Source organism: Rattus norvegicus, chromosome 17 (genome assembly GCF_021556685.1).
Source record: "Rattus norvegicus strain SHRSP/BbbUtx chromosome 17, alternate assembly SHRSP_T2T, whole genome shotgun sequence".
Classification (NCBI taxonomy): Eukaryota; Metazoa; Chordata; class Mammalia; order Rodentia; family Muridae; genus Rattus; species Rattus norvegicus.
Genome location: NC_141550.1, coordinates 32,859,337 through 32,868,955, shown reverse-complemented (window position 1 = coordinate 32,868,955; position 9,619 = coordinate 32,859,337). Strand labels below are relative to the sequence as shown.

Below are 9,619 nucleotides of genomic sequence, written 5' to 3'. Positions count from 1 at the left end.
TCTTAAAACTTTCTGGAGTTGTCTCTGTTCATCTTTCCTGCTAACATAAGCTTTGCCAAAATGTAAGATGGCTATTCTCATGATCAGATGCAGCCAATATCAAAATATAGAAGAAAGCAATCCAGATCAAATGGGGCTAGGTTTAGAGAACACGAGGACCCTATGATGATTGGTCTACAGGATCAACTTGATGGGTTGTAGTATCTCCTCGGAGGTTGAGGTGCCTCTGGGCATGACTGTAAGAGAGTTTAAAGAGAAGGTTGATTGAAAGCAGCTAAACCACTTTGAGTGTGGGCAGCACCATCCCATGGAGGAGCCCAAACTGAATAAAAGAGGAGAAAGTTGGTCACCATTAATCCTTTTGTTTGTTTACTTGTCTGGTCCAGCATGATGTAAACAGTCTTCACCTCGTGCTCTGCCACCACACCCTCCCTAGATGATAGCATGAACCTGTTGGAAACCATGCATTAATGGGAAGATGTTCCTCTTCCCATGGCAGTCAACACATCATTTCCTAAGCCCTGTTCTTGGTGTCATGAAATGGGATCAGCACTGTGCAGATATCCCAGTACTCAGTGTTACTGATAGAACAACGGAGGAATTCATGAAACCTTGGAGGAAATCCTGTCCAACTTCCACATCAGAAGAAGAAATAGATGAGCTCCGAGGAACGGCAGTGTTCACTCAGGCTTACCCAGGGTTACATCCTCGAGACTCCTCATGGACTCAGAGTCTCACATCTTTGTGTCATTGCCTAGTCTAAAAAACCTGCAGTGAATATGTTCCTACTGTTATACCTAAGCCACACATAGGCCGGTTTTCTGGATGATAAGACATCACACACATTTCTTTATTCTCAGGGCAACCATTTAGCTTTTGGACATCTCTCCACACTGTTCACACGCTTAGTTTCTACTTTAGTACTACTTTGCATGTCTGAGCCTAGAACATTAGTGTTCTCTTGTCTATTTGCCAGGTAGTCAGAAAAAGAGTATCCTATAGTTTCTCCATCCTTCTCCACAAAGCCTCTCTTCAGGCCTCATTGACTTTTGTCAACAAGATGTCCAAATTTCAATGTCAACACAATCCACCCCAGCATCCTCAGGAGGTGCATTCTAGGATCCCCAATGGCTATCTGAATCTCTGGTTAGTACAAACTCTATATCCATTATGTTTTCCCCTCTGGTAAAGTTTAATTTATAGACTAGGCATAATAAGATATTAATGAAATAAGAGCAATCAAAACAATATGTTATAATGAAAGATAAATAAATGTGATCCATCTCTCTTCTAAAATACATACTTTACAATTTATTGTTTTCAGACTTTGGTTGACATCAAGAAACTGAAACTGTAGAAAACAAAAGCATGAACAAGGGGTACTGCTTTATCCTAGAAGTACTGGTTAGCTCAGAGAAGACAGGCCACTCAGTATCATAGGACGCATTCCTCCACATCACCGAAGATGAATTGAGCAAACACATGAGGGCCACCTTCTACCACACCCCTTGTTTATTTTTATGTTTGTTGCTTCTAAGCCACCTTCCACCCTTAGGAACTTTGAATACAATAAAGAGATTCTATATTTAGCTCATAAAATTCCATTTTAAAACAACACAAGAAATACAGGTAATAATATTATATATGAGACATTTTTTGAGAAATTTCTTTATGTGCTAGATTCACAAATATACACACAAAGATGGGCATGTTCATTTGCTTGATTGTTGTAAAATATTTATTTCATTTATATTAAAACATCATGTTAGCTGGAGGAGCACACACTTGCAATTGCACCGCAAAGAGGAAAATGTTGAGCCCAGAAGTTGAAGATGAAGCTAAGCAATATAGAGTCTCTCTCTCTCTCTCTCTCTCTCTCTCTCTCTCTCTCTCTCTCTCTCTCCCTCTCTCTGTTGCCTCTCTCTCTCTCTAACACACACACACACACACACACACACACACACACACACACACACACTATAAACCTTAAAAACATATAATAAAAGAGGGTTGTGTGTGTAGCTCAGTAGTAGCCCAATTGAAAACATGCACAAAGCCCTATGTTCCTTCCTGTAACAACAACCCCCACCCCGTGTGTGTATATATCTATATGTAAAATAAGGACTTAACCTTTCCTCTTCATTCAGTGAGATCCTTTACATCTTGATTTTAACAGTCCTTCCAATGTGATTTGTCATAAAGCAGGACAGTGTTAGGTCTCCTGGCATAGAGCAGTCTCCCCCAGGCTGCTGATCACCATGGTGACCTACCCTTCTCAGACATGTTCACGGAACCCATTAGAAAAGTACAGGCATCCACCACTGACCTCTAGCCCACATACCTTCACTCCATTTTGTACACTAGCATATAGTCACAAGAGACTGGGCCAAACACCTTGCTGAACCCCCCATGGGTGCGGCATTTCCTTGACCTACCAGTTTGATGACCCTGTTTAAAGAAACTGAATTTGCTTTAACATGACTTATGCCTGGGAACCTAGACTTGAGCAAATGCCCCACTGCCCTGCCTCTGGCAAATATCGGCTGACAGGCCCTGCCCAGCTTGTCAACTCTACCACATAAGAGTTTAAAGAACAGCAAATAACTTCAGGGTGGGGTTGTTCATAAATATACGGGCACCATGAGGTCTTGAAATACCCTGGAGTGGGCTTGAGTGAGTGTTTCCTAGGAGCAAAGCAGCACTTCCCACCACCAGGGCCTTGTGGAGGACAGAGGAAGAGGAGGGAGTGCTCCAGGCTATTGCCCAACTCACCCACTCTGTCCTCCAAGGCAGTCTCTGAAGGCCTCGCTTGCTCCAGATTTCACCAGAAACCATTGTTTTGGGTATTTTGGGGGGTCCACTGTACCATGGAATAAACTCATATGGCAGAAGGACTTGAGCATAGATAGCAAGCATCCCATTCAACTCATCCCGGTTCATTCAGAGACCTGATACTGACTGCTCTTAGCTAATGCATGTGGCCTTGCCAGCAGCCCCTTCCCCCATCACGGTGATGTGACACCAGGCTAAGTGCTATTATGTACAAAATTCCACGATGGGAAGTATATCTAAAATCCTTACGAGCCGGACTCTAGTTTCTGCTTTGACCCCGAGGGGCTCCTTTTATGTAGCTTAAGTGTTTTGTTGCATGAATATTAGTGTGGTCATCATTCTTTAGTGTACAGGTGGGATGATCACCAGTACTATGGAGACAATGGCCAATGTGTCCCCAGGTGTTGCTATCCTTTACCAAGTCCCTCAGCAAGAAATTAGGAGAGGTGAGGCCATTTTGGGGTGGTGGCTACTAGGGACATGCCACTGGTGGATTTCTTAAGGCAACACCATCCCTTTGGTAACTGAGGGACATGACTGACATGGTGTAACTGAGGATGTGAAATGTCAACTCTGTGTGTTGAATCCAGTTGAGAGGAACAAAACAAAGAAACCAATGAGGTCTTGTTTCATTCTAACAAATATTGATATTTAGAGTGAACCCAAATAGTACTACACATATGGTATGCTTTTCAAAGCAGGATTATGTAGATTACTTAGTCTGTACTAACATACATAGGCCCAGACTTTAACCCACTCCTCACTGCTTAAACACTCAAACTTTAAGAAGCTGACGGATTTAGTCAATGCTGCCAGCACTAAAATTCATTTTTTTTAAAAATCAAAGATATGGGTTTTTTCCAGGACAAAGATAAGGAAGAAAATTTGGAAAACTTCAGAATTTAACTCCAAGAGTCTTGGGTATTGGTCCCTATTGTAAAGTAGGGGTCAAGTCCTTGCACAGATTGTTCAAGTGTTCTGGGTTCCAGTCTCTTTGCCACAGCACTTCATCCCTCAGGAGGATGGAGAGTCAGAAACGACACATACAGCACACATGGCATGAAGAAGTTGTAACTACAACACCACAGAGCTGTTAGTTAAGTCTTCCAGTAGTGAGCGTGCTACAAAATGTATATGGCAAGCAGTATTGTTCAATGTAAAGGAAAGGTTAGACCACTGTGCTTGACACAGGAGCAGCACCCACATAAAACTGCTAAACAATGATCAAGGGAAAGAAGTTCACAAGTGAGAGGCCTGGGAAACCCTGCATGAGGGCAGGGGAGTGGGGGGAGAGATTGAACTTTGTAATTGTCAACTTTTCCAAATTTTTGTCTCAGAGCCTATCCACCCAATACTGGGAGCTGCCTGTCTGAGCACTGTTCTTGAGTGAGAGCAATTCCAGCCCCTCTCTGAGGTGGAGAGATTAGAGTCGGGAAGACAAATAAATTAGAGCCTGAGGGGCCTCCATTTTAGTATTTGCCAATCCTACAAAAATCTCAAGAGTATTTTCTTACATAAAATTCAAGTTGAATATTGGCCATGATGGTAGATTCCAGCACTCGGGAATGAGGCATAAGGGTCTCAAGTTGGAGGCCATCCTGGTTTACATAAGGAGAGCCCATCTTTAAAGGGGGAAAGAAAAAAAAACAAAGAGCTAAAGTTAGCTGCATTAGAATGCTGACTTCATTCTTGGTGCACAAAGGAAAAGTAATTAGAGGCTGGAGGTTTAGCTCAGTGGGAACGTGCTTGCCTAGGAAGGGCAAGGTCCTGGGTTCAGTTCTCAGCTCTTGAAAAGAAAAATAATTAGGGAGGAAGCTCAGCCCCATGCTATGACATGGGTGAACTTTGAGGACATGATGCTAAGTGACCTAAGCCCGTCACAAAAATGACAAATTCTGCATGATTAGACTTTTGTGAAGTCCTAGAAACTACCAACTGCATAGGCAGAAAGCAGAATGTGGTTGGGACTGGGGTTGGGGACAGGGGGTGCTCAGTAAACTCAAGAGTTTCAGTTGTACAGGATGGAGAACTGAGGTTTGCAGTCAAGTACACATATTAAATTCCACTCCACTGAACTTCGTGCTTTCCAATGAATAAATTGCAAGTTGCATGATCTATGGCTCAGCAGGTAAAGGCATTTGCTTCCAAGTCCGACCTCCTGAGTTGGAACCTCAGAACCTATGTGGTAGAAAGTGTTAGAAAGATAGAAACGAATCCCAGAAATTGTTCTCTGAACTCCATATGTGTGCCATGGTGCACTCACGCACGTGCACACACACACACACACACACACACACACACACACACCACACACACACACACACACACCACACACACATACAACACACACAACACACACAACACACACATACAACACACACACACCACACACACACACACACCACACACACATACAACACACACAACACACACAACACACACAACACACACAATACACACACAACACATACATACAACACACACAACACACACACACACAACACACACATACAACACACACACACACTTAATTTTTTAACAAGTTAGCAATTTATGACAGTGAAACTGCAATCCCTGACCAAGGAAGAAAGATTACCAACTCAGTGTCAGCCTTAGCTATCCAGTGAGATTCTACTCAGAAATAAAAAAACAAATTAAAAAGTGTTACATCCGCTGTTATTTGCTAATTCTCTATGGATATCGTGGACACTTCCTACACACTGCCACCTCAATGTTACAAAATGTGTCCTTCCTAACTTGGCCTCTCAGTCACCATAAATATTGCCACTTCTCATCCACTGGAGTCTAAGGTGCTTCGTAAGATGCTGTGCTTTGCCTGAAGCAATGGCTTCTCTTCTCCCAGGCATTTAGTTCTGTTAGGTGAGGCTGCCAGGAGGAAGCTCAGAAAACCCGGCACACAACCGACTCCAACAGCTCTCGGCTGGGCCCGGGCCAGACATTTGGCAAAGGTTCCCCTGGACTGGCATGCTTACACAATCTCTGTTCTACAAAATGTTTTCTTAAAGTATCTCTGCCCATAAATGCAACACAAACAACCTGCCGGTGAGTCACAGGACTTGAACACACGCTAAGTCCATGTAATAATCTTTATGTAGTTTGTTTCTTAGTCATTGTCTGGCCCATTAGACAAATATGCACCGTGCATTTCTTTGAAAATAATCAGGGCCTCCATTGAAACTTATGGCTGTAAATAGACCCAGCAATAAAGAGTTCCGCAGTGAGTGTAACCAAAGGAATTTTTAAAGATACGAGCAGGTTTGCAGTCACAGGGAATCAAGGAGCTCCCTGAGTGTAGCTGATCATTCGATGGCCTTTTATGACTTAGCCGAGCACTTGAGAAATCTCCGGTTGGGGTCAGCTTTGCTTAGAACAAAAGGCCATAATGCCCAGTGGCAAGAACATGGAGTTCAGCTTTCTAGTTTATTTGGCAAGCTTGACCCCAGCTGCTTCATTGTCACAGGAAAACATGACCATCCCCAGCAAAGAGGCACCCAGGAGAGGGTAGCAGTTATTTCATTAGCACACACAGTAGGCGCTGGGGCCTGCCGCTTGCTTACAAGCTATGGGAATGTGGATAACGTTGCTTCCATTTCTCCTCTCAGAGATGGCATTTTACAGGGTGGTTTGATTTAACATTCCTGTCGTCTGCTAGTGTGAGCGTGACTCCTGCCTCTGTCCTCATCTTGGTGCAGTGTTCTAGGACTTACTATAAAGTAGAAAGCTCAGTGCCTTTCTTGTAAAATTAACTTCGTGATTTTTTTAACATTTTATTGGTTATTTTATTTATTTACATTTCAAATGTTATCTCCCTTCTCAGTTCCCCTTCCACAAACCCCTTATCCCATCTCCCCTCCCACTGCTTCTATGAGGGTGCTCACCCACCATCCACCCACTCCCACCTCATGATGGGGCGTCAAGCCTTCACAGGACCAAGCGTTTCCCCTCCCTAAAGTGAACTTTGTGTCAGATGAGTTTGCACAACTCTCAGCTAATGTAAACATTTGAGGTTGGCAGGCTAAGCAGTGATATTATATGCCAAAACTATATGTGGGAGTTGTAAATGGCTTCGCTTTTGATATTTTCAACTTACTAGGGTTTCTTTAAGTTGTAGCATCCATATATATGATAGAGAGAGAGCCAGCCATGGTGGTTAACCTTCACAACTGAACAACTGTAATCTCAGCACTAGGGAGGCTGAGGCAGGAGGATATAGATTTTAAAGCCAGCCTGAGCTACACAGTCAGATCCTGTCTCAGAAAAATGAACATTTTAGAAAGAGAGAATTTTGGTAGAATTTCATTAAAAAGTTCAAGAACTCAAGGGAGACAGACCCTGTCACCCAAACAGTATGTTCATACTCAGCTTTTCACACACACACACACACACACACACACACACAGACACACACACACACACATCACATTCACACACACACACGCACACACACATGCACACATACACACATACACACACATCACATTCACACACACACATACCACACTCACACACACACACACATATCACATTCACACATCACATTCATCACATATAATCACAGACACACACACACACACACACACACACACACACACACACACTCTCAGGGAGCAGGATGGGAAACAGACATCAGCATCCATGTCTCCTCTGAGCCATGACAGTCACCATCCCTGAGGGTGACACTCTTTTCTCTTTCAGCCCAAATTCCCTTCGGCATCACTTCCTCTGACTTCTTACTTGTTATAAAACCTGTGTGCCCTCTTTATTCATGTGTCTTTCTTCTTGAACCTAGATTTTAAGAGATTACATCATGCACAAGCGAATGCTGCATAGTGGCTGCATAGTGCCGTTCACTTTTACCAATCTATCATGGAGGAAAGACACTAATATGGACAGGTTACATGAGGCTTCTTCAATGTCATCCTAGTTATTCCAGTGGACAGTCATTTCATGGTGGCATTAACCCCACGTAATAAAGAGGATAAATAGGCAAGGGGCAGTGATGGCTGCCCTCATCATCAGACTTAAGGTAACTAGCGGTAGGGGAGACTGCATGAGCCTGGGTCAAGGGTCTTGAGTCCCACAGTGAACTCCAGAATCCTTCTGTCTCACTAACATTCTTGAAATCTGGTGGAGCCCCTGATGAGTACCTGGGTCTTCCTATATCTCTTCTAGTCCTACCCTTAAGTAAGCATACTTCACACTTTAATCAGAGTAGTATCAAGAAACAGAAAGGAGAAAAAAGTAGGAGCACGTGTCTCTTTCAGAGGGATATGCAAGCATATGAAAAGAGAAAGAAGAGAGGAGTCCAGCCTGGGAAAGACTTCAGGGCTGTGGGAAAGCTCAGCTGTTCTGTTTTTCATTAAACAGTAACTACAGCAATTCTATGGCCATGTGGCACCAGCTCTTCTGTATATTTTGGACAGTATAAATTTTCCTTGCCCTTTGACCTGGTGGCACAGAATTGTAGCCTTAGTTACCCAGGAGGTTGTGGCAGGAACTTCATGCCTTCAAGGCCTGTTTGTAGAGTGAGTTCAAGACCAGCCTGAGCAACTTTAGTGATTGATTCTCTGGGAAAAAAAAGGTCTAGGGAGGTATCTCAGCAGCAAAGTGTTGGCTAAGGTGTGTGAGGCCCTGGGTTCAGTGTCAGAGAGGGAGGGAAGGGGAAGGGAGGGAGAGGAAATGTAGCTCAGCATCGCATGGTTTGAGCTGAGATATAAATGGCATACATCATGAAGTCAAAGTGAGGTGAGAAGAGACCATTTCAACGCTCCTTGTTTAACAGGAACAAGACAAAAACCAACTCAGCAATTGAGGCACTGCAGAAGGTTTAGTGTGGTAAGAAACACTTACATGTCAGAACTCCCACAAGACAGGCTGGCAGGCTGGGCAGGACATGCTTCAGCAGGTCATTGAACGTCGCAGAATGACCTGACCTTTTGGACAGGATGGCTGGTTCCACTTCAACTTCCATTTACTATCTACCTCTGTATCTTTCTCTTTTCATATGCTTGCCTCTCCCTCTGAAACAGGCGCATACTGCTACCTTTTGTCTCCTTTTTTGCAACATACTTTTTTTTTGTTCCAAATTTCCATGCTTTCTTCACATCATGGAAATGCTACTGTGTGCCACTACTCCTTTGGAATAGTGTGCCTTGGAAGCTCTCCAGTACGGTGGCATTCACTAAGTCACTGTTAGATTGGTGAGGGGAAGCCAGCCATGGTGAGAGTGTAGCCTGCTGAGTAGAGGAATCTGTTGTTGTTGTTGTTGTTGTTGTTGTTGTTGTTGTTGTCTGGATATTTTTGTTGCTGATTTTTCTTTTTTGTTTTTCTGTTTTCAGGTCAACTTGACACAAACAAAAAGAAATATTGGTTAATAAAATATCTCTATCAGATTGTCAGTAGGCAATGCCAGGGCATTTTCTTGATTAATAACTGGTATAGAAGAGCACAGGCCACTTTGGGTGGTGTCACCCCTGGAGCAGGTAGGTGGTCCTGGGTGTTTAAGAACGGTAGCTGAGTAAACAAAAAGATAAAGCCAGAACATAGCTTCCTTCATGATTTCTGCATCAATTCCTACCTCCAAGTTCCTGCGCTGCTTGAATTCCTGTCTTGGCTTCCCTCAGTGATGGACTGTGGTTAAGATATGAAAGCCAAATAAACCCTTTCTTCCTTATGATGTTTTTGGTCATAATAGCAATAAAAAGCAAACTAAGTCAGAGCATTTACCCATAGAGATTGACGTGTTCTCGTAAGTCAGTGGTTAATT

General features: G+C 43.3%; 1 long non-coding RNA gene across 1 annotated transcript in view; it reads right to left on the bottom strand.

Moving 5' to 3' along the window:
* Positions 1-8,663: 8,663 nt before the first annotated feature.
* Positions 8,664-9,619, bottom strand: part of LOC148000111 (uncharacterized) — a 29,113-nt gene continuing 28,157 nt past the window's right edge. The window contains exon 3 of the long non-coding RNA XR_015641269.1: positions 8,664-9,196. This is a non-coding gene — a long non-coding RNA (uncharacterized LOC148000111). The remainder of the gene's footprint in view (positions 9,197-9,619) is intronic.